The sequence below is a fragment of the Crinia signifera genome, chromosome 19, assembly GCF_055691185.1.
Source record: "Crinia signifera chromosome 19, ASM5569118v1, whole genome shotgun sequence".
Taxonomy (NCBI): Eukaryota; Metazoa; Chordata; class Amphibia; order Anura; family Myobatrachidae; genus Crinia; species Crinia signifera.
The window spans coordinates 106992988-107017372 of record NC_139226.1 but is presented as its reverse complement, the minus strand read 5'-3'; positions in this window follow the sequence as shown (position 1 = coordinate 107017372).

The window sequence follows — 24385 nt, the reverse complement described above, 5'->3', positions numbered from 1 at the left end:
GAACTTTGGAGCTCTCTGTATCTTTTAATAAAAATGCTCATACTGTATGTACTGTACTTGCATCCTATATATATTGGCTTGATGTTCTTCCATGACCTGCACCACTCCTTTTACAGAGCCCATGAGTAAAAAATACTCCATACTTCCTACAAGGGGGCTCCAAATCCCTAACCAAGATGGCCACTGATCCTACTACTGAACATGCAAAGCACTGTCTCTGTGTTCAAGCATTACTGTGGGAGACACATGTCTTTCCAGGAGACCCAGAGATGGATGCATCCATAACTCTGCTCCATGCAATAAATTTGGGTATTCATAATAACTGTGAGTACGTCTGTACCTTCACATTGCTACTGCAATAAACCATCCCACTGGGTAAGTACTGGGCTGTTCATTGACTTGCGGCATCTGTTGGAGTATACACTTACCCTGCCATACCACAGCCACCTGTAGACATATATTCCAACAAATATAACTATCGTTGTGAATTAACCTTTACTTTACCATGGACAGGGTCTATGTAGCCGTCTGGAACTGTTCCAAGTATCCCCATTGTCTTCCGATCACTCTCCCAGGATGCTGTCAGTGGGAAAGGTGGTTTAAGGTCTCTTTATTTGCTTTATCATTTAAATTTATTTAAAACATTTAAAATATTTATATACTATTTTTATTTTGATGTATGTTGCTATTCCAAGGCTAGGCATGATTGTCTGTGGGATCTGTGGTGGTTCTGCTTGATGACTTGGGCGATTGTGCGGAAGTCTTAGCCCTGCTCTTGGTTTGCCGGAGGTATAGCTCCTTACGGTCACAGGATGCCAGGCAACTGTGAGGATTTTTTGAATGGAGAACTATTATGCTCCCATCCTTAGCCCCACCAGAATACTATGCCCTAACATTGTTTAGTCTTTATTTAGATAAATTGTTATACTGATTATTGTATACTGCATAGGTGTCCTGATGCCACATTTCTCTTAATTTCTTCTGACCATTTCCCTATCGGCACTATTGATGGAGATGTCTTTAGAGTTTTTCCAGATGTTCTTAAATGTATTATTTATTTATTAGCAGTTATTTACAGTATATAGCGCACACATATTCCACGGCGCTTTACAGAGTATAGTTGAACATTCACATCAGTCCCTGCCCCAGTGGAGCTTACAATCTATGTTCCCTACCACATGTACACGCACACACACACAGACACTCTAGGGTTCATTTTGTTGGGAGCCAATTAGCCTACCAGTATATTTTTGGATTGTGGGAGGAAACTGGAGTACCCAGAGGAAACCCACGCAAGCACGGGGATAATATACAAACTCTGCATAGTTAGGGCCATGGTGAGAATGGAATCCATGACCTCAGTGCTGTGAGACAGTAATGCTAACCTTTACACCATCCATGCTGCCCGAATTTACCCAAATTTGTGGTAAAAGACATGACAGCTGTAGCGATGACTATGGCCAGTGCGAATGTGCTGCACTAGGGGGATCGTATGTTGGGGAACTGCTGACAAAAGGCAGAACAGCCTTAGGTATTGCCCTTGGATACCATATAAGCTGACACCCTAAGGTTCTAAGGCTGATCTCTGAATGAAATATTTGCTACCTTTCTTCCTGTAATATTATTTTTATCATCTTCTTTCTCTCAGATGGAGTCTCCATGCTGAGGTCAGGTTCAGAAGAAATGGGTCAAACGACAGCAGCATAAGCATTGCCACCATGACCTCTTCTGTCTCCCACTGCTGGAACCTGCTAGCTGGTTAGTAGCAGATGTTATCCCTCAGGGGATGTAATGTCCCTCATTTGGGGTATCTATCTATAAGACAGAAGGAGAGAGGACCCTGCTGATGAAAGCTAACAATCTAATGGGTGGTGTAAGAGAGTGGGAAAGCATTTAGAAGTGAGAATGCAGATAAATTAGGGGTTTGTGTTATAGAGAGCATTATAAGCGATGGTATACTGTATATAAGAATTGGATTCTGGAGAATATGTGGAGCCATTATAGGTATTTGTAGAATGGATGTGGATCAGTGAGGTTGACAAATCAAACTTGTGATGACAATTAGAATGGGTTAACACATGGATAAGACCAGGCCTTAAAGTGGTCCTGGAGTGGTGGAACTAGTTTCCCCTTGAGCACCAGGAACAGCGGATGGAGAACCATGGAGCCACCAGGCCTAAAGGAGAAGGAGGTAACTCCAGCTTGTTTGTGACACTAATGCCACCAGAATCATCTGTTGACATGGGTGGTGGAGCATGCTTTTCTTTTGGAAGTACTGTGCAGGGCCGTGGTTCCAACTACAATTCCAGGTGGTGGTACTCAGTTCCACCCCATTCCCCCCCACTTTAACCCCTGACTAAGACAGAGATAGATGAGTGGGGGCACTGTCAGGTGGAGGGGTGCAAATTCTCGCCTATATACCCAACCCTGAGTCCCGCACTAGTGCCAAAACCTACTACATGCTTACAATTGGGATATAATGGCAGTCAGGGTTACCAGCGCCGGTTCTGTGGCTGGTAGTCGGGATGCGGACATCAGTATTCTGATTGCCGGCATTGATATAATGGCAGTCAGGGTTAACAGCGCCGGTTGTGTGGCTGGTAGTCGAGATGCGGACATCAGTATTCTGACTGCCAGCATTCCACCCGCCAGAAAGCTATCTGCATCCCAAAGGACACCTGGAAGCCCTTCTCACTATCATCCTTTATTCTCTTACAGTTCGTTGTGCCTCATGTAAACCAGCACTGTTAAAAATATCACAATCCTTCTGTATTACATGAGTCATCCATCTTTTTCTTGTATGATTTGTAACTATTTAATACTCTAGTTTCTGTCTAGTAACCAAAACGCTGCAGGTTATGTTGATTTAGGTGATTATCCTATTAGTCCTTTTCCACTTGTGTAGGCATATATCCTACATACTGTACAGTAAAACATGCCTCATTGCCTCCTCTCCATTGACTCATCGACTTCTTTTCTTTGTCACTCCCCTTTCTGTTTGATATATAAACCATCCAGCTTTTGCTGATGTTGCTTGAGGTGACATTATCTCAGTCTGTTCTTTCTCAGACTGTCAGCCTTCTTTCCGGCAGTCCTACCAGAACAATGTAAATCTGGTGGGCTGCAATTCCTTCATTCCTGAATCACCCGCTACTGTATTGTAACTCGCAAGTGGGAGCCTGTTCAAGTCATCAGCATGCGGTGTGTGTCTGACGGAAGAGGTCGGGGATAAGACCATTGCATCATCCTTCCTTTATGTGAATCTATGATTACATGTAAGAGGTGGTAAAGCTGCCAGATGCTAATGATTGATAGGCGTACAAGTCTTTCAATGGGATAATAATTAACTTCAAACATGGACCTTGTTAAAGAGGAGTCAGTTATGCTAAGGGATGCCTGGGTTATAGTTTATGGCGTTTAGTATTTGATTTATAAGGGGGAATACAATTAACTGCGATAACGCGTTTACAGTGGTTGATGTGGCTAAATATAACAGTTATTCATGCAAATGAAGCCGTGTTAACTCGATTTCTCTTCGCAGTCTCTGATACCCCTTCACACCAGAAGCAAATTACCGAAATTGCTGAAAAACCTGGGTTTTTCTTTGGTGTGAAAGGGTAAACATGGGTCTTAAATCCCTTAAATCCTGGCACTCCAACCCTGTTCTTGACCAGGGTCGGAATGCTGGGATTTAAGACCCATGTTGACAAAGTTCCACAGCAGAACCCAATAGTTTAATCTATCTTTTACACAATGGCTTTCAGCCCAGTGCCCACAGCCCAGGGACAACACCGGGCTTCATCGCGGGCAGGTTAACCCTTTATTGGGGCAGTCCCCACTCCCCCAGGGTCCCTGGCTCGGCTGATCGGTCAGGGGTTAATGTTTCGGCCACAGGAACTTGTGGCATTACTCTGATGACTGGTTGGGTTAGGTGCTGGTTCCGGAAATATGGGGGTCCTCTACTCGTTTTGTCCCCCGTATTTTGGGAACCAGGTTTTGCCCTTGAGCCCGGTGCTGGTTGTAGAAATTCTGGGGATCCCTACTCATTTTCCCCCATGATTTTTTAGAACAAGGAACGATCATTGAGCCTGGGGCTGGTTATGGCCATGGGGAGACCACACAGTGTTTTTAAATATTTTTTTTTGCTATTTTTAACACTGCAGCTTGCACGGATCTCACTGATCCAAGCAGGCTAAAGCCAAATACGCCTGGAAAATGAGTTGAATTTTCCAGGCGTAATTTAGCGGCAATTATCGGCCACATATTACATACAGTATGGCCGCTTAGTAAATTAGGATTTACCATTCGACTGAATGGTAACTCCTATTCGTATTCATCCGATGGCACATATATTCATATTCGTAAATACGAATGTGCCATGATTCTGAATACAAATTGTATAGTAAATGCAGAAAATACATGTACAGGTAGGCAGTCGTATTTGCATACAACTGCCTACGATAGGTGTATTTCTGTTAGTAAATGTCCCCCATTGTGTTGTTTTGTCTCCTCCACGGTGACGGGCATTTTATTGAGCACATTTATTTAATCTATACATTAGTCTGCAGCTGCTGAGGTGGCTGGACCAATCCTACTGTACAGTATCTACCAGTCCTCTAACCGCTTTGCCTATGTGTAAATACCCAGCGTTAATTATCTACTGCGATTGATTCCAGCTATACAATGCTACAGACAATGCAGGCGCTGCAATAAACAATAACTAATATTAAATGAGTAGGTAAATATATGATGCTCGGTAAACCATTAGGACATTGTCAGGCATTCATTAAAATAACATAGCAGTGATTGACATGCAATATTTGAACTTGTTAAGCTTATTGAAAAATGAATTTAAATGGAAAAACAGTAAAGTATAAACTCAGGGTTAAATATTTCTATCAAATAACAAACATACGGATTGTAAAACAAGGCAAACAATGGCGGAACAAAGCGATTATTCAATGCACAAAGCACAGACACATTCAGCTGAGTGACTGCCGATACAAATATAATGAAGATGCAAGTCCTCGGGAAACCTCCTGCCAGCGACTGTTCTGCAGATTTACATGTACATTATTTGCGTCTTTAAATGCCAGCAATAGACTATTATTTTGAGTAAGATGAAAGGCCGGTACAGAGACTACAGCCCAAGAACCGGATTCTGGGTGAGATGAACTAAGCTTTAAAAGTGATAAAATGGAGAGTGATAAAAAGCCAGCCAATCAGCTCCTACCTGCCATGTCACAGACTGTGTTTGAAAAATGTCAGGCAGGAGCTGATTGGCTGGTTTTTTATCACTCTCCATTTTATTACTTTTGAAGCTTACTGCATCTGGCCCTCTGAGTTGGATCCATCTGCGGTTGCTTACTATTTTTCGCGTAAGCCCATCTTCATGCATATGTATTGCATAACAACCAATCAGGTTCTATATCTTGTCTTCTAGAAGGTGCTAAAAAAATAAGAGGTATGGCATACCCTCGCACATGACCCATTCCATTAGGTACAAAATGCTCTGTTCCTGGACTTCCCTGCCAGTGGCAGTTACAAAGGTTGGACTGCAGCACAGTCCAAAATTGAAAGAGGGGGGTCACATCAACTGCCAGTGAGTCCAGGACAGTGATGTTTGGAGTGGCTCCTCTTTTTAATACCATTTTGTAGCTGAGGACTGGGGCTTTCCAACAAGCTCAACCCCGCATCGCTAGCCCACCGGGAACCAGAGAGGTACTTGTGTATTATCACGGCGCCCCCGATATGTGATCGCGCGATTTTTTATCGCATCGCATGCCATACACCCGATGCACTGCGATGCGATTTTAGCCCCCTATGCGATGATAAATTGTATACGCACCTTAAATGCACCCCCACGTCACCCCCAGTATAAATGTGAACCCGAAGCGTGGCGAGCGCAGCGAGCCCGTGACGGGCGGCGGTACGTGTCCTCCGACCTTTTCATACCCCCACTATCCACGTCGAGTTGTTTTTACAAAGTGTGGCGAGCGCAGCGAGCCACCAAGCCCGAAGAGTGGCGAGCGCATCGAGCCCCGCGAGGGGACGCGTATACCTGTGAATAGTGGGGGTATGAAAAGGTCGGAGGACGCGTACCTTCACATTTATACGGGGGGTGGCGTGGGGGTGCATTTAACATTGTAAGCACCCATTAGGGTGCTTATACAAGTTATAATCGCATCCCATCGCATTGTATGGCATTGTATGCCATATACAATGCCATACAATTTTAAAATTGTATGACATTGGGGAACATCGTGCGATATCGCATCGCATACCATCGCATGCCTTATGGTCTGCGATGTGATGGGCGCTGTGATAATACTCAAGCACCACCAGAGATACTGCCAGGCAAACCTGGACCGTTTTTTCTCCATAGGATAACATGAGACCCGCTAATTCCGACCCCTACCCGGACCCTGGGCCAACGGCTGCCAGTTCCCCCTCTGGCACCACAGAAGCTCGAGGTTGATCAGTCAAACCCAAATTGCTGGGCCTTCAATCTGATACCAGGCCATATGGGTTCATTGGTTCCAGAGATATTGCGGGTAAAACGATTTGTTCATTTCTGAAATGTAATTGCATGGCTGTTCATGTTGTTTGAGGGCAGATTTCTCTGGAACCAAACGTAAATGGGTCAGTTGGCTCAAAAGATATAGCTGGTTGGTTAAAGGGGGGGGTGTTTCTCTCCCCTGCACACCAGAAAATGCAGGGACTCGGCTGGTGTAAAAGGGGCAAGCCCAGGAATGTCTGTGGATTTTCTGGTGTGAAAGGGGTACTATTTCAAATAGCCGGGATCTGCAGTGCTCTGATTACAGCCAGGCATCCCCCTGCTCTCTGCCTGGCTGTCAATGGCTGTCACTTCTGCCCAGCGGTGGCTGTCCCCCAGTTACCACAAGCATGTATTCCCCCTTGCCAATGAGCATGTAACCCCACATGGTAACGAGCATGGAACCCCTGGCAATGAGCATGTAGGTAAGCAGCACTTACAGTATTTAGCATAATTTTTTATAGTCATTATGGTGTGTGGTATAATACAATGGAAATTATGGTGTGTGGCTTAACATGTAATGGGCATTATGGTGTAAATTTTTAATGCGCTCCTTTGGCACGCAATGCCCCTGTTATGAAACATATTGTGAATTTTTACTCAATCAGTTTGGTATAGTGTGTATTTTGGCTTAATCCATGTGGCAAAATGTGAATTTTGCCTTAATTTCTGTGGCATAAAGTGAATTTTGAATCAATCCGTGTGCCATAGTGTGAATTTTGGCTCAGTCAGTGTGAATTTTGGCTTATTCCATGTGGCATAATGTGTAAGAGGCAAGTACAGTATAAGGGGGTTACTATTGTGTTGCATGATATAAGGGGTATATGGTGTGGTAAACTAAGGTGACCACATACAAGGTGCTGAAATGCTGTCTAACTAGTTTTGGCTTCCAGTATTTTTTTTTTTATGACTGGAGTGCCGCCTCACCCCGCATGTATTTTAGGTCATCGGCGTCCTTAGAGTGCACCTTTGGAGGGTACCCATCAATATATCTCCCTGCATTTTTCCAGGCATATATAATTAGTTAAAAGTATTTACACAAATAGAGACACACCCATGAGCAGACCACCCAACCAGAACACTGGCCACAACCCCTATTATTGCGCATAATAGGCCCTTGGTAATTTTCAGCTCCAGGCCCATTTAGACCTTAATCTGGCACTGATTGGACTGTTCTGCAGTCTCACCTCTGCAACTGCCACTGGTAAACAAGTCCAGAAACAGAGAATTTTGTACCTAATGGAATGGGTCATGTTGGAGGGTATGGAATGAGTAAATTTACTAAAATGGGAGTTCTATTGAAGATGGGATCTTGCCATAGCAAGCAACCAATCAAATCAACTTATTCATTAGCACCTTCTAGAAGATAATAGATGAGATCTCATTGGTTGTTATGGGCAACATCATATCTTTCATAGAACGCCCATCTTAGTAAATTTACTCCTTATAGAGGGAGTAAATTCAAGCTCTGCTGCTACTTCAGCCGACGGAAATACTGGCACTTGCCTATTCAACGCTGCTGTTTCCAACTGCATTGAAGGCTTTCAAATTCAGAATTTTTTAAATTAAAAGTCGAATGTGAATTGTCAGAAACGGCCGCTAACTGTTGAATTCTCAGCCTATTCCAGCAATTTAGCGGCCATTTCCGACAAGTCAAAACGGGTTAAAAAAACGACCGTGAATCCCTCTGTCGGGAATGTACAGTATGTTTCATGTCCAATGTTGTCCATTCTTGTTGTCTACCTACATACACTAAAGGTGGCCATACATCAGAAAGACCTGCTTACAATCATGATTGTGTCCAACTTGCCCTTCAATTCCCTGGCAGTCTTTGGTGGTTTTTGGACACACAATGTACTCACAATCCGTCATCTGTCGTACAATTCAGCTGCTGCATACGACTGGCCGTCTCGCAATCGATTGTATGCACTTAACCTGTCTGAAAACTGCCACTCAAATGACACCGGTTGTTTGAGCCATCAAATGACAGATTGCATGTGCTTAAAAGCGGCACCCAATCCCAACTGATCAACTGATGCAGCATGTCTGATCAGAGGACCAATCCTACAACCTGTGGGACTGCGCATCGCACCATTGTGTGCACATAATCTGCATACAATCCATTTTACAATCTCTCGAGATTTTTTGATCAGGTGCAATGTCTTTCAGGTGTATGGGGACCTTAAGTAATTTCATTTTAATATATCAAATAAAGGGGCCCATTTATCAAAACTCGTTGTGAATGATAACACTTGTTGCATATGATACATGGTATTCCAGCCAATCAGCTCCCAACTGTCAATGACACATGACAGCTGAACACATAACAGTTTAGAGCTGATTGGCTGGAGCACCACTTATCATACTCAACGTGTTTTATCATTCACAGTGAGTTTTATCACTTGTTGATAAATGAGCTCCAACATTGGATCTTATTTACAGTCAACTCCAGATGTTGTATAATTTATATTACAAGGTGACTGGTACAGTATATAAACATTATACAGTATATTAAAGGGTTATAACCAAAACATTTAAGCACTGCCAAATCACACTGAGGGCCAGATGTATCAAGCTTCAAAAGTGATAAAATGGAGAGTGATAAACAGCCAGCCAATCTGCTCCTAGCTGCCATGTCACAGGCTGGGTTTGAAAAATAACAGGTAGGAGCTGATTGGCTGGCTGTTTATCACTCTCAGCTTTATCACTTTTTGAAGCTTGGTGCTTCTGGCCCATTGTCGCCACCGCACGCCCATCCTGAGAGGACCATGCTTTCATAAATAGTTAGAATTATTTCATTATAAATATATGGACATGTCCCTGTGACCAACACACAAGTAACACACAAGTAACACGCAGCAAAGATAAAGCAAATATGCTTTATTTTCTGATCTACTTAATATGATGATGACATGTCCACTTTACCGCCTCCAATCATGTACACAGACAGCAGGCTGCTTGGCTCCTATTTAAATCGCTTTATTAAGCCATTGAGCTGTTCCAAGTAAGACATCTAGTCAAAGTCAATAATGACTGTCTCCCTTCCACTATCAGCTGTCTGGTAATGCGTACTTGTCATGCAAACATTCATTTATTAGTGTTTTTTAATGATGTCTCTGAAAGAGATAATGGCCAATGTGTTCCCCCTTCTGTTGTTTTTTTTTGCTGAAATCCTATAGAACTGCTGTTACAGCGCTCTAATTACCCACCGTCAGGGCCATATCGAGACAAGTGGGGGCCCAGGGGCAACGACTTTGTGGGGATCCCCCATAAGTGAAATTGATGAGAAAACATGCCACTCCCCTCTCCCGCACCCCGCTGGAGTTTCCCTGTAGAGGCAGCTCGGGTGTCCAGCCAGTGACTGTGCGGCAGGCTGCTGCTTTACATACTATTGGACAGCAACAGCCTGCCGATCAGAAGTGGAACCCTGTTCTTTATTATCATCAGCAAAGGCACGCAGCGACAGTGTTTCTGTGAAGGGGAGTGCCGGTCCATGTGCAGATATATATATATATATATATATCTATATATGGCAAATTTTTAAGGGGGGGCACCAGAAAACTTTTTTGTTTTGGGGAGCTAAATTTATAGTTATGCCACTGTATATACACCATTATTTTCTAGATTGTATTAGGGCAGGGCTGGGCAACACCGGCCCTCCAGATGTTGATGAACTGCACATCCCAGCATGCCTTGCATCAATTACAGCATGGCCACATAGCAAAACTAATGCAAAGCATCCTGGGATGTATAGTTCATTAACACCTGGAGGGCCGGTGTTGCCCAGCCCTGTTTAGGGTCATGACTTTTGTACAAGGCCTTTCTCTATGTATAGTCTGTGCTGCACTATAACATTGAATATACTTTCAAGTGTGAGGTCCCTTTACCTATGATTCATGCATCAAATATGTCTGTTCTCCCAGGTTAGACCAATGAAGGCACTTTAGTCTTTCCTGTTATTTTATGATAGTGTCTGTGGTCTATTTATATCCTGTAGATATGGATTGCAGACCTCAGCATCTGCTGTGTGTTTAGATTTCAGCTATTATCTCTTATTTATATGTCTTTTGACCTTCCGTAAACCAATTAACAGGAATATTCTAGGTTGCCAGGATAATAGTCCATGTCTCTGTGATTTATACGGCATGACCAAATGCAAGCTGTCTTTTAAAAAACATAAGTTTAACTTTCAGAGCAGAGAGCATGGGGAGTGCTTTCTTCTGTACAGAGTAGATTTATTGGTGCAAAGTACTGGATATAAGGCAGGGCTGCCATCAGAAACTGTGGGGCCCGAGACTTACACAATAGGAAGCACCCCTTCATTGTTACACAACATAAGCCACACAGTAATACCCATTAAATATTATCCCACATCATAATGGCCATTACATATTATGCCATATAACTGCCGCTTACCTACCCGCTCGTTGCCAGGAGTTACATTTTGTTGCCCGGGGTTACATGCCCATTGCCAGGGGTTACATCTTGTTGCCTGTGGGTTACATGCTCCTTACCAGGGGTTTCATGCTCAATGCCACGGTAGGGGGCAAAATGCTCATTGCAAGGGGGTTACATGCTCCTTACCATAAGTTTCCTACTTATTGCCAGTGGTTTAATGCTCATGGCCATGGGGGGTTAAATGTTTGTGGGAACTTACATGCTCATTGCCATTGAGCAGTACATGCTCATTGCCAGGGGACTTTACTTGCTTGTTGTCGAAGGGTGTGCACTCCACACCAGTACTTCCAGAGTCCGCACTTCCGGATAGCACTGGGCGCTCTCCTGTCAGACACTAGAGGTGCAGGAGCAACTCTAGTGTCTGTCTACACCTCTGTGTATAGTTGTTTGAGTGGCGGGCGGCCGGGAGCAGTTGGCCCGCCGCTGACAAGTGAAAGAGGAGGCAGTGCAGATTACATAATACAGCTCAGTGAGGTGTTTCAGGTGCAGAAGCCAGGCCCTCCCCTCTCTTCACTGGACAAATGTACCCCTAGCCCCCCCACGATTGCAGCTCTGATATAAGGGCATACTTACCTACCGTCCCAGAATGGCCAAGAGGTTCCCAAAAATCGTGTCCCCCCTCCTGGCCTCTGGAAGGATGGACAAGCATCCCATATTCCTGTCCAGCTGCATCAACTCCCCCCCCCCCCCCTGCAGCCCCCTTCTCTAACAGTACAATACCGGCATTCACGGTGTTCAGGGTGGGGGCTTCTTCTGGAGAGTAGACTCAAAAAGTAGGCAAGTATTTATAGGGGGGATATTCAAAACCAATCACTTCTCTGCTAATTTGCCTTGTCCTGCCATTAGATGGCCACCGTCCTGCCAGAGTGAAATCCCGCCATGTGCAAGGCTGCAAAAGGCCTGTGAAAATATTGCAGATCGGCAAATAGCTGAAAATCCATTTCGCAATTCACTCACCATCAAAAGATTTATCCAGTGTGTACAGTCTGTGCGTAGCATAGGTCCTACTCAGTCGGCGCAGGGAGCGGAGAAGTGGGGTGTGAGATGACAGTGTGCCAACGCCGCAGCACAGCCTCTCTCCCCAGCTCAGCACATGCTGGTCTGTGCTGTGTGCTCAGTGGCAGAGAGAGAGACAGCTGCATTGGCGCACTGTCCTCTTTCTCACTCTTATTTATTTTTTCCACTGGGCCGTGTCTATGTCACCTCCTGGATGCCCTGCCCGGTGGCCATATCCCAATATTACTGGGCCCTGGCCAACCTGTCAGCATCTCTGCATACAATTACCATTTTTAAAGTATTTTTATTTTATATATACTTTTTTAATCAATGCCATTTTAACTTAATATAATTACATTAGTATTAAGTAATAATTGGATACTGTAGATGAGACAATTACAGTATTTTATCTGAATCTGTCAACTTTAAAAAAAAAAAAAATGGTATTGTTTTTTTTCATATAAGACTCTAAATGTAGAAAAGTGACCAGGTCCTGTTATCAGTATCCTGTGTTGTTTGGAACAGTTGGCTCCTTGCAATTTTTGTTGGTACAGTAAATTACACATGGGAACATGTTGATAACATGGGATAAAAGATGCACATTACACATGTTCTCCTTGACACAGATCCTTTGTGTGTTGATAATAAATTACTCACTCATAGTGATTACACCAAAGGCCACATGGCCAAATCTAAATATGTGAAACGGTAATTGCTGACACATCATTACATGCGCAAAAATAATGTAACCACTTGGCCTAATGACCTGTGCCATACAGGGAACGAGGTATAATGAAAATAAGAATTATTTCTAAGAACCAATCTCTGCTCATGAAATATGAGGTAGTGTGCAACACGTTTCTGTATACAAAAAACATATTTTGTTTACAAAAAAGTGAACATTATATATATTTTTTAAGTTTTCACTAGAGGAGTGTATGCAAAGTTGCATGTGTTCAAACCAACTGGTGAAGCAGCTAGACCAGTTCAAAGTAGATATGTCTTCTGTGTGGCGAATTAAGGTCACCACTGCATCTTCCTGGGACTCGGAACAAATCCCACGCTGATTTGTGGGAAATGGAGAAGTTGCACCACGAGCATGAGTTCTTGAATGGTACCTTGAAATGGCTTCCAGCACTTGCGGCATAAATTGGTTGGTGTAGCAGTCCCCAGTGTCAATTCGCTACTACACAAGTCGGATGGTAGCTACATGACCAATTTTGGCCACTAAAATAGCCTCCATATGGTTGGCCATGCTTGACTCAAGTCAAAACATCAGGGGCGGCGCACCTACATCTGAGGTCCACTGGGCTTACTATTGCTTGGTTAGGGTTGAAACTGAAGATCCAGAATTCATTGCTACTGATAATCTCCTAGACAGAGTTTGAGTGACTGCCATCAATGGCAAAACGCCCAAAACGTTGCCCTTGGTGATGGTGGACACAGGTCGACCGCAGCTCTCCTCATGTTCCAGAGACCATCTCCCGTGTTGAATTTCTGCAAAACACTCATACACAATGGTATGGATCTGCGAATGCATCACTATTTGCAATGCTTTCCCAATTTTTCCAAAAGGCGGTTATTCCTTCTTTCTGAGCGGCAACTTTTTGATCGTAGGCAACTGCTTTTTTCTCTAGTTAGCAATCAATGCTGAGTATGGTTCTGTGTCTTGACATTTCCCAAGTACTTTAGTCAGAGATAACACTTCAAAAACCAAACAGTCACATTGTGTCTACTCTAACTACGGCACATCCGGAAAAATATTGCACACCCTTGTATATATTTCGTGTTTTACAATCTGATAATTAATGAGGAAGAGGTAATCAAACAATAATACAAATATGACAACCATTATGGCTTGAAAGAATGTTCCTCTGAACACATCCCAAAACCTCAGAATAATATTGATCTTGGACATTAGGAGTACTATTAACATTGCTAATATTCTCCTTCAGCTTATGGGACAGAAACTCCCAACCTCCGCTCTCATACTAATAAATAACCACACAGACCACAGTATTTGGTAAAAAGAGGTCACAGCTTCAAGTAGTAATCACAATGGTAGCCATAGGGTCTAGTTGTGTGATACAAATGTTCACATTTAGAATGTCATCAGAATATCTAGTATGAATGTCGACATGCGGCATGCCGATACGCAAAAAAATTGGGATGGGAGGCATCAAACATTATTTTGTGGTTAAACCTCCGAAAAGGCAGTTTACTTGATTTTTGTATATGCACCAAGATCCATAATGTGGTACGTTGTGGAGCTTGGATGTGGCTGGTAATGCCTTCTCAGTTGAATATACCACCATCTGTTGAATATACCACCATCTCAGTTGAACATACCACCATCTAAATTGAATATACCACCATCTAAGTTGAATATAATGCCATCTAAGTCATTTGCTAAATGACTAGATTGAGTTGTTTAGCTCCGCCCCTCACTTCGCACCTGCCAATCATGGGAGTGCTTCCCTATGTTGGGGACAGAGACTGTTGAAGGTGCGGGATCCCTCCTCATTGGGCCTTATTCTGAGCTGGACACAGTTACATCTGTCTTTGTGTCTTTTCCTGCAGTTCTCTCTGCAACTTTACACTAATTCCACTACAAAGCCCTTCCCTGGTGTCATGGGTGGATTGTGGATTTAAAGTGGCCCTGGAAAAAGTGGCCTCCCTTACACACTCACATCTCCAGCCTGATACCTTCAACCCAGGAGCACAACCATGCCATCATGTCACCCTCTATGCCTTAACACACCCATACCACCAGCCTGTCACCCTCTACCAGCCACAGGCAGCCCACAGGAGCTTTGGGTTCCCAGAGATTGTCCCCTGTGGCTTCTATTACCAATTTGCCCCTGCAGAGGGAATTTCCGTTGTTCACAGTTTCAGCCATTCACATCAAAACATTAATTTACTCAGTGGCATATTTATAATGGGTGCAATGTGTATGGGGCACACGGGCCCCTGAGTCCCAGGGGGGCCCACACCACACATACTTCACCCTTTCTTTAATACTTCCTTTCAGTAGCCCAGCGATGAAAGAAGCAGTGCTGCCGGAATTGATGTGAAAATGGTCACCGCACCATTTTCCCGCGGCTTGTGCATGCGCTACTGAGCTAGGTGGCAGGAGGTCCAGGCTCTCGGTAGAGAGGCCAGAGGAGGCTGCCTATTGGGCCTTCTCCTCTCTTAACCCTTTGAGTGCCAACATTTCTGTGAGAGATGTGCAAAATATTGCCCAAAAATACCAGCGTCTCTCACATTTGTTATATAAATTCAATAAAAATGTTGTGTAAAAAAAGATTCTATATCCTATATGAGGTAAACATTACAGGTCATTATGATGAATACAAATGTTTGCTTGGCAATTTTCACACCTATTTTGACAAATTTACTTGGCGCTCAAAGGTTAAAGCGCCCCTGAATTTACTGACATATTTTAGTTCTTAGCAAATTTTAAAATTACCCATGAGCTTCTTTTATTCCGGGTCAGTGAGCTGATCCCACCTACCAGGTACAGTATAACGAGCATTCGTCCTTCAGTATTCTAGAGACTATGGGGTTTATTTACTAAGATGGGAGTTCTATTGAAGAAGGGGTGTTACTTTGCGCAACCAATTAGATTCAATCTATTATCTTTTAGACGGTGCTTCATTAATAACAAGTAATAATAATGTTATTTATATAGCACTATTCTCCTAATAGGACTCAAAGTGCTGGCATTAGCCTTTTACAGCACAAAATACAAAACAAACTTAACAACTTAACAAGGGACATTAGTGACAAATAATGCTTGGGTGAACAGGAAAGTCTTGAATGTTTCCAGAGTGGAAGCTTCTCGCATTGAGCGGGGAAGTAAGTTCCATAGAGTTGGAGCCACATCGCTGAAAGCTAGACCCCCAGATGAATTCAGGGAAATTCTGGGTACTGTTAGTAGTCCTTCATCAACCGGTCACCGTAATCGAGTGGGACAAAAAGGGATCAGAAGCTGCTGCAGGTACCTTGGGCCCTGGTCATGTACAGCTTTAAAAGTCAGTAAGCCAATCTTGAAAATTATTCGCCATCTTATAGTCAACCAGTGTAGGGACTACAGAATGGGTATTACAGATGTAGCGGGATTCATCTTTGCAGGGGATGGCGATGGGCGCGCGTCCCCTTCCGACGGTGCTGCCCTCGGTCACCCGGTGCCCACACCGGGCGACCGCACCCCCCCACAGTGGCCAGAGGTCCCCCCCAGCACTATCGAGCGGGAGGCGGACAGTATTGCTTCCGCCTCGCCGCCCGGATACTGAGACGCGCGTGCGTGGGGGACGCACCCGCATCTCAGTCAGATAGAGGCGGCGTGCTGCTGGCGATACGCCAGCAACACTGAGGCAAGATTCATCTGTATGTGGCAGGAGCCGGGCTGATTGGTTAATAGCCTGGCAGCTGTATTTTGTACCATCTGCAAGCGGTGCAATTCCTTTGCTGAGAGACCGAGGTAGTAAGTAGATTCTGATTGGTTGCTATGGGCAATATCCCATCTTTACCAGAACTCCCATCTTAGTAAATAAACCCCTATATGCCCCAGAATGCCTAGGCAAGTGTGATGGGAAGACATGCCTGGACCTTTAATTCCCCAACAGCTGGAGAGCCACAGATGGCCTTGCTATTCCTGATCTATATTGTGGGCGAATACAGAAAAACAAGCTAAATTTGCCTGACCACAAGTCTATCACGTCTTTCATTAAATGTCTTTTTTAGACTTTAGAGACAGCACACAGGCAGGCACATCATGTGACACTTGTGTTTAGGGAGCTTGCACTCTAATGAACCCGGAACAAAATCTTAAAGGGCCATGTGTAAAGAAGGGAAATGCTTGCAAAATCAGTCACTGCTGTTCTGTATTGGGAGTCCGCGCCATTCAGCAGACCACGCATGTGTGGCATCCATTGCCTGGTAAACATTGCAAAATATTCAACCATAGGCTACTGTAGGATAATGCCATCTGGAAAATGTCCCCATAGAAACCTTTGGTTATAGTTAACTATATCATGACTGATACTTACCTAATAGCAGATCTGGTATGTAGGCGCCGACGGACGGAATACGGATTGACAAAATCCCCACAACCAAATGCCAATGTTGTCGATACAGACCTGTTCGCACAGGTCCGAATTCAGCACCGTCCCCGATGGCGGTGGTCTGTGCACACGCATAGGCCTTAATGCGCATGAGCGGACCCGCGCAGAAAGCGACATCAGCAAAATTTTCATTCGCTTATGCGCTTGCTGCCTGACAGACAGCAGGGCGTTCCAGGGTGGACACCCGGAGTTTCTTGGGCGTGCCCTCAAAAACAGTGGGCACACCCATAAAAACTCTTGGCGGGCCCCATGGAACGCAGTTGTTCCCACGCTCGCATTCGCAGCCGTGCATAGGGGCGACTCTATCAGGGTGGCATTTGCCTGATCACTGGGTTCTAAAGTTTTGCCTCCGCTATCCGCTGAAAGGGGGAACGTGCGCACAAGACGCTCGCGTGCCACATTCCGACTGAGCTCTTTGCCGCCCTCCACCTCCTCCCTGCTGGTCCACGCCACCCCTCCCCGTACCCCCCCTAACCCTGCCTGTCTCCCTGAAGCAGAGATGGGCAGGGATTCCACTCCCCGCCGCCAAGAGACCGGGACACGCATGCGTGAGAGACGCTTGCGCGTCTAAGTCAGATGGAGAGCCTCTCCCCCAGCGGACGGGATCTGGTGAGGGCTGGAGCTATATGAGAGGCACTCCATCTGTAGGTATTTATACCATGCCGGTATAACAGTGTCGTCAAGTACTGTAATTGTGGATAATTCAGTTGTAGGTAAATCATACTAATCCCGCAGATCTTATACATAGTGTATAGTGTACACAAGTCATCAGCAAATGTTTGAGTAGTCTTTTGCATAACGTTCAGAGCCCCGTTCCTGCTACTGCCCCAGGCACAGTGCGACTGGAGAGCCATGTTCATGTTTATGTTTATTTGTGTCAGTTGCTCCCATTAACTTTTTTTTAACTTTATCCCCAAATTAGAAACAGAATTAAAAATCCAGAATAGTTTTCGGTTTGCAAAGTACCAAACGAGGCAATATAACATTTGGCTGGTATTGCCCTGTAGTTCTGAGTCTAAATTGTCATCCTGAATTTAGCTTGCCAGCAATAGCAGTGTGTGAGATAAACCACCTGCACCGTGTGGCATCCTAGCTGCTTACTCATTTCTCTATATACATTACTCATTACTCTGTGGTTTCCACACACAGAATGAGAATATTTTACTGTAACTAGACTGGTGGCCAACCCTTTTACGAGTCGTGTCCTTAAATTTGTGTAATCCCTTAATAGGATTCCTGCCGAGAAAAGGGATAAAGAAACTAAGAGGTATCATAAAAAGTTACTATACAGTATAGAGGTTTTTTCTATGCTGTGTTTTTCCTAATGCAATAACTGTATACAGTGGCGCAACTATAAATTGTTCTTTCCCCTGTCAAAAAAATTTCTGGCAAGCCCCCTTCCTCCATATGGCATTTTGGTCAAACAAACAAGGACGTTACACATTATGCCTCACACTGTAATGTCACTTACACAATATACCACACACTATACACACTATACATCTATATTACACAATATGACACACACCACAATATACACAATATACCACACACTATACACTATATTACACAATATGACACACACCACAATATACACAATATGCCACACACTATACACTATATTACACAATATGACACACACCATAATGCCCCAGATTTTATGCCCCATACACAATAATGCCTCTTACAAATTATGCCCCACAGTAAGACTCTAATTACTTTTAAAAGTACCTGCTCGTTGTCTGGGTTCTCATGCTTGCTGTCAGGAGTTTAATTTCACACATAATGCCCCCAGTATTGCTGCTTACACACAAAATGCATCCAGTGGTGCCACTTACACATCTAATGCCCCTAGCAGTTCAGATTACACACATAATACCCCCAGTAGTGCCATTTACATATATAATTCCCCCAGTAGTGCCACTTACACACGTAATGCACTTAGTAGTGCCACTTACACACATAACGCACCCAGTAGTGCCACTTACACACATAATGCACTCAGTAGTACCACTTACACACATAATGCCCCCCAGGAGTGCCACTTACACACATAATGCCCCCAGCAGTGCCACTTACACACATAATGCACCCAGCAGTGCACTTACACAAATAATGCCCCCAGAAGAGCCAATTACACACATAATACCCCAAGTTGTGCCACTTACACACATAATGCCCCCAGCAGTGCCACTTACACACATAATGCACCCAGCAGTGCACTTACACAAATAATGCTCCCAGAAGAGCCAATTACACACATAATGCCCCCAGTTGTGCCACTTACACACATAATACCCCCAGTAGTGCCACGCACATACACATAATGCACCCAGAAGTGCCACTTACATATATTTCCCCCATAAATGCACTCACCCATGTAGTATTCACTGCCCAGCCTCCTCAGCCCATGCTGCCACTGCTTCTGATGTAAGGAGGAGAGCAGAGAGTGTGCTCTTGCTACCCATTTGCTGAGTCAGGTACCCATTTCAAATATGGTGATGGCTTATGAGCCAATCAGAGCTCACGGTCTGGCAACCAATCACTAGCCTCGGCTGTCAGTCCATGACCTCTAATTGTCTGTCGGATGTGCCACATTTCAAATGTCAAATGTGCTTGGAGTTGGCCCTGGTTTGAGCACCCCCTGTGCCCCTAAGCCACTGCAGGGGCAGTAAGAGGGGATGCTGGGGGAAGGGGGGGAATCTGATTGGATCCCTGTTAGGAAGAATGCAGTCCTTAGGCTTCTATAAGTTAACACATTACCCACTGCACCAAAGCCCCGTAAATACCAAAAATGTTAGCTGCAAATAGTAAGTATATCCCTAAGTATGAAGGGGGTGTGGTATAGGGTTCCGACCTCGGGATCCCGACTGGCCGGACTCAGACAGCATGGCGAGTGCAACAAGGCCCCTTGCGGGCACGGTGGCTCGCTATGCTCGCCACCTATTCTATTCCCCCTTTATGGGGATCGTGGACCCTCACGAGAGAGAATAGCCGGTGGCCGTCGGGAACCCGTCTGTCAGTGTTTTAACAGTCGGGATCCCGATGTCGGGTAAATGACTGTCGGGATCCCGACTGTCGGGAGCCTGTCCAGCACCCATGTGAAGGATAGGGGTGTGGTACAGGGGTCCGACAGTCAGGATCCCGACTGTCCGGACTCAGACAGCATGGTGAGCTCAACTAAGCCCCTTGCAGGCTCCCTGCGCTCGCCACGCTGCGGGCACAGTGCCTCGCTACGCTCGCCACCTATTCTATTCTCCCTCTATGGGGATCGTGGACCCCCTCGAGGGAAAATAGCAGGTGGCCGTCGGGAACCCGGCTGTCAGTGTTTTGACAGTCGGGATCCCGACGTTGGGTAAATGCCTGTCGGGATCCCGACTGTCGGGACCCCGTCCGGCACCGGAAGGATAGAAAGCATAAGGTACTAATACCTGCTGCCATTCCACCCTCCATTACCACATGCAGCTGCAACCCCATAGAAATGAAGCGATGCTGCCCAATTTACTAGCATCAGGGATATAAAATATTCCGGACATAGGTCCTAGCAACTACCGTCAAGTGAAAGCACTGGTAGCCCATTGTAGCCTATGTACTATGCTCTGCATGGCCAGCCGGGCAGATGGGGCCACTGTCCATCAGAGGGATGGGGTCCTTTCGTAGCCCCTGTCCATGCGAGTCCACTGTAATACATCCCACTGATAGGATCACATATTGCAATGTGATCCTGGGCTGTAAGATCCCGCCCAGATCGCATTGAATATGGGATCCATAATAAATGTGCCCCTTAGTGGGTAGAATGAAAATCTACCCAGCTACAGGGTTTGTGACTTCTTGGGGGGTTATGTAGATATCCGAGACAGTGGGCTCACTATGACCGGCCCACCATAAAATAGCAGGAGACTTCTATGTACATGTTCTCATTTTATATATATATGATTTGTATTTTTTATAATTTGTTATACTGCCTTCCTGGCGCTGGAACACATTGTGGCGCCTTAAAAATACAGAATTACGACACTAATCTACTTTCTTTATGTCTGAAAGCTCTATGCTCTACTATTTCCTACTTTATTATATATTTTTGTATTTTATTTCCTTTTTTATTGTTAACCGTATCATCTGTTTCTAATGCAACAACCAAAACATACAATAAAGACAGATAATAAATACATTCTGCAAGATCCCGGAGGGGATTTAAAAAATCGTGTAGGCTTTCTAGGACATTTCTTTTCCTTTATGTACTTTTCCTGATGAATAAAGCAGATTTTTCTTATAAGGTTGCACAGGCGTTATACGTTAACATATTACAGTACTAAAAGATCTATGTAAATAAAACAAAATTAGTTAAATAAAATGGAATATTGCCAATATGGGAAAAAGCAAAGGAATTGTGGATTTCCATCACCTATATGCGTCTGTTATTTTCTGGGATGAATGGATAGTCTGGATAATTCCCTCCTCTGTGGTAGGACAAAGACAAGGTGGGTGGCACTGGCAACAGACTGATGCTTGAGACCAGTGGCGGCTCCAGAGGAGGGGCTTCAGCACAGTCCACAATTCAAATTAGGGAGCCACACCCACTGCCAGTGAGTCAGTTTGGTGGCAGTTGGTGTGGCTCCCTATTTGAATTTTAAATTGTGCCGCAGCACACCCTGCCTGAGACACTATGGAAGTTGATTTATGGTACAAAAAAGCTTTTTGGTTTATACAATGATCCAGACTTATGACTATTGACCAGATGAGCGTTACATATTGTACTCCATATTGTCCTGCAGACATTGGGACTGAACCAGGAGCATAGCAAACAACTAAGCACTTGGAACAAACCAAGGCCTGATCCATATCCCATTGCTGTCACTGTTATACACGTAGGGTGGCTAATCCTGGGGTCAGCATGATCAGGATCCTGAGATTTTGGCCTAAAATCAGCAGGATCTAAATCTCAGGAATGTAATACTGGGATTTCAGGATCAGTGTTTGGATTTTTATTTAAGCCAGGCAGCGCTGAGCACCTGCAGGACTCACTCAAACGCTGCCCCAACCCTTAACTCTGGACGTTATGCCTTAATGTTACAGGTCTGCAGACTCACATACAGCAGCGGAGAAGAGGGACTCTGGCTTGTGCAGGACTCATACTGTGCATGTGCTGTACGGGTCCTGCATCGCTGGACACTACGGCTGCTGACTTCAAGTTATTGACAGCCTATAGCCTATAGCTGTTTAGGGACTGCGATGGCCTCCCATTTCCCAAGATGTCTCTAATAACTGTACAGCCCAGATCGAGGGGGTCGAATACAAGGCCAGAGGGGTCTCTGACCATGCCCCGCTAATACTCACATTTAATGAGAGGCGCGACCAAGGGCAAAGGTTTTGGAGAATAGATGCAAATTGGATTCAACGGTTAGGCCAAGAAGGGTTGCTATCCGCCCAATGGGAGGAATTTTGGGATTTAAACCGAGGCTCTACGTCGCTAGACATGGTTTGGGATGCCTTTAAAGCATTCATAAGGGGTACACTAAGAAAAAGGGTAGGGGAGGTAAAAAGAGAGATGAACCTTAAGAGACAGGACCTGGAGGAGAAAACCATCAAGTTGGAGGCTATATATTTAGCTAGTGGTAGTGACCCCCATAAGCAGGATTGGCTGGCAGCTCAGGGGGAGTGGATGGAGTGCATTAAGGAAGATAATATTAAATCAATGACCTACCGTGAGCGTAGACACTTCCAACATTCTGACCGTCCGGGGAGATACCTAGCTTTTCTAGCCAGAGCCGAGGCACCAACCAATACTATTAACTGCATTAAAAAAGAAGATGGGAGTGTGGTTGAGACCACGGCCCTGATAGGACTTGAAATTATGGACTATTACAGGAAACTATATACTTCTAAACTTCAATATACGGTTCCTGAAATAGAGCAGTATATATTTAATATAGATTTGCCCTCTTTAGGCCATACAGAGGTAGCGGAACTTGAGGCCCCTCTTAGCATTGATGAAATTAGGGGGGCGATTAGGGATTTACCGAATGGCAAGGCCTCGGGCCTAGATGGCCTGCCGGCCGAGCTATATAAAAAGTTTGCGGAGACCATCGCCTCCCCTCTATGGGAAATGTTGACGTCATGCTACGCCGACAATACCCTGCCACCGTCAATGCTAGAGGCAAAGATCATCATTTAATTAAAACAGGGTAAAGATCCACTGTATCTCGATTCTTATCGTCCAATTTCGCTCCTCCCAATCGAAGCTAAAATTTTGGCTAAAGTGTTGGCCACTAGATTAAATAAACATATATTAAAAATTATCCATCCAGCCCAATCAGGCTTTATGCCGGGCAAATCTACTAACCTTAATCTTCATAAATTACAGTGTCACTTGCAGAATTCTCATAATGAAGGAGAGTCCTCGGCCATAATATCACTGGATGCATCAAAAGGCATTTGATGTCCTTGAATGGCCTTTCTTGTGGGCAGTACTTAGAGCCATCGGCTTAGGTACCAAATTTATTAGGTGGATTCAACTCCTATATTCCGCCCCTACAGCCCGTATTTCAGTAAACGGTTGGGTTTCCCCGGCATTCCCACTGGCCAGGGGGTCGAGACAGGGATGTCCATTGTCTCCTGTTCTCTTCGCCCTGGCAGTGGAACCACTTTCTTGTATTCTAAGAAAGCACTCTAACATTAGAGGCTTTCGGGTCGGATCAGAGAGTGATATAGTGTCACTATTTGCAGATGATATTTTAATATACCTTGCAGACTACGAAGTGGACCTCCCAGTAGTTTTGCAGACGCTCAGTGATTTTGCTGGCTACTCTGGCGTGAAGATTAATTGGGAGAAGTCTCATGCTCTTCAGGTTAATAGAATAAGCACAGTGACGGCACCACATCCACTCCCCTTGAAATGGGTCCCTACATTCAAGTACCTAGGGATTTGGATCTCGAAAGATCCTCAGGCCTATGTCTCTTTGAATATTAACCCTTTAATAGATCAATTAACAAGGAAGTGTAAGAATTGGAATCGCCTACCTCTCACAGTTACTGGCCGTGTTAATTTGTTAAAAATGATAATTCTCCCCAAATTTCTATATGTAATCCAACAGGCACCAGTCTATCTCCCTAAGGCTATATTTAGGAAAATTAATGGTATTATGTCGTCTTTTATATGGCATAACTCCAGACCTAAGGTTCAATTGCAAACCTTAATGAGAGATAAACAAGAGGGGGGCCTAGGTCTACCCGATCTCAGGTTGTATTA